Source organism: Otolemur garnettii, unplaced genomic scaffold, assembly GCF_000181295.1.
Source record: "Otolemur garnettii isolate 467f Iridium unplaced genomic scaffold, OtoGar3 scaffold00202, whole genome shotgun sequence".
Lineage (NCBI taxonomy): Eukaryota > Metazoa > Chordata > Mammalia > Primates > Galagidae > Otolemur > Otolemur garnettii.
Window position 1 is genome coordinate 752,133 of NW_003852597.1, and position 2,225 is coordinate 754,357.

Sequence of the window (2,225 nt, forward strand, 5' to 3'; positions counted from 1 at the left end):
TGCATTGCACGCGGGTATTTTCTGTTTTAAGCCGAATGAATTCCTCCTTTTATTTTTTCCTTCTTTATTTTTTCTAAAAATGAAATCTCTTGAACAGACTTATCTGAGATGAAATCAGAATGCTCTAGCTGCTTTGTGTAAATAGTTAACATTGCTGTACTAGTAGTTACAGTTACCCGAGCATTGTGTGCGCGGATACGTGAGTTATACTCTGGTTTCTCTTCAAATCGTATAAATCTTTCGCCTTTTACTAAAGATTTCCGTGGAGAGAAACAATTCCGAGTCTTAAACTAATTTTTTGAGGTCTTGCTATTGCAAGACTACACACAATTGTTTAAAAATAAGGTATTGGTTGTGGATAGGGTTGGTTCTGCAACTGTAAGTGGAAGTTTTCAGTAGCTTTTTTCTCATAGTTCTTATTACAGTTTGTTGCAAGGTAATTACGTTTACTTTTTGGTGCTTGCCACATATTGCTTTTAATATTGACAATAGTACTTTTAACATTGACAGTTATAGGGTACAGCAACAGGTTCTCACTGGTTTCGGGAGTTCAACTTTACGGGATGTTGTAAGTAACCCTGCCCACTTGATGGCCTGTTGGAAGTACGCACCAATATGTTGCCTAGGGTTAACTACACAAATAAGAGTACCAAAAACTGTCCCAGTCATTCTCAAGGCAAAGTCTAACGATAGGTATTTGTCACTTTTTTTTTTTTTTTTTTTTTTTTGGAGACAGAGCCTCCAGCTGCACCCTGGGTAGAGCTTTGTGCTATCACAGCTCACAGCAACCCTGGGCTCAAGCAATTCTCCTGCCTCCGCCTCCCGAGTAGCTGGGACCACAGGCGCCCACCACAACGCCTGGCTATTTTTTGGTTGTAGCCCTCGTTGTTTGGCGGGCCGGGCTGGATTCGAACCAGGCCAGCTCAGGTGTATGTGGCTGGAGCCTAGCCGCTTGAGCCACAGGCACCGAGCCAGCTCTATCTTTTTTGAGAGAGTCTCACTTTGTCGCCCTCGGTGGAGTCTGGCGTCATAGTTCACAGCGACCTCAAACTCTTGGGCTCAAGTGATTCTCTTGCCTCAGCCTCTCGAGTAGCTGGAACTACGGGCGCCCGCCACAATGCCCGGCTATTTTTAGGGACGAGACCTAATTCTTGCTCAGGCTGGTCTCTAACCCCTGAGCTCAGGCGATCCACCTGCCTTGGTTTCCCAGAGTGCTAAGATTACGGTTGTGAGCTACCGTGCTTGGCCATCTCGGTGGCCATTTAGCTCCATCTTCTATTAAGGTAAACCTTGCCTCTTAAATGGATAGGGTCTGTGGTTTGATATTATTTATGCAGCTGTGAAACACATTTCCTATTCCCTATTCGTACTGTTTTAAGCAAACTGTTTAAAACTGAGTGAAATAATTTTCTCCTGTTCAACCAGAGGAGTCAAGGATGAGATGGATAAAAGATAGAAAATGTCTAGCCGAGCATTGTGGTGGGGGCCTGTAGTCCCAGCTACTTCCGAGGCTGAGGGAAGAGAATCACTTATCCCCAAGAGTTTGAGGTTGTTGTGATCTGTGACCCCAGGGCACTCTACCTAGGGCGACAGAGTGAGACTCTTGTCTTGAAAAAAAAATAAATAAAAAATTCAGGTTTATCTCTGATTTCAAATGTTTGTGTGGATGAATTTAATGTTATACATTTGAACTTTAGGCTGGGTGAAGTCCTCAGGCCTGTAATCCTAGCACTCTGGGAGGCTGAGGTGGGTGGATTGCCTGAGCTCAGGAGTTGGAGAACCAGCCTAACCAAGAGTGAGACTATCTCTACTAAAAAATGAAAAACTAGCCAGGCATTGTGGCGGGGATTTGTAGTCCCAGCTCCTCAGGAGGCTAAGGCAAAAGAATCTCTTGAGTCTAAGAAATTGAAATTGCTGTGAGCTATGATACCACCCCACTCTACCCAGGGCAACAGAGACTCTAAAAAAAGAGAAAAGTATAGATGGTATGTGACAACCAAATGTAATCACTTTAACTGTATCCTAAACAAACAACAAAAAGCAAGAAAGAGGAGAGAATACAGAAGGTACATTCTGGGGACAAGTTGGGAAATTTTATTTTTTATATTTATTTATTTTGGAGTCAGAGTCTCACTTTATTGCCCTCTGTAGAGTGCTGTGGTGGCATCACAGCTCACAGTAACCTCCAGCTCTTGGGCTTAGGTGATTCTCTTGCCTCAGCCTCC

At 43.6% G+C, this 2,225-nt stretch overlaps 1 non-coding gene across 1 annotated transcript; it reads left to right on the forward strand.

Annotated features, from left to right (window-relative positions):
* Positions 1-206: 206 nt before the first annotated feature.
* Positions 207-322, forward strand: LOC111721929. Its single transcript, XR_002770912.1, has one exon. It is a non-coding gene; the product is annotated as a U5 spliceosomal RNA (small nuclear RNA).
* Positions 323-2,225: the final 1,903 nt, after the last annotated feature.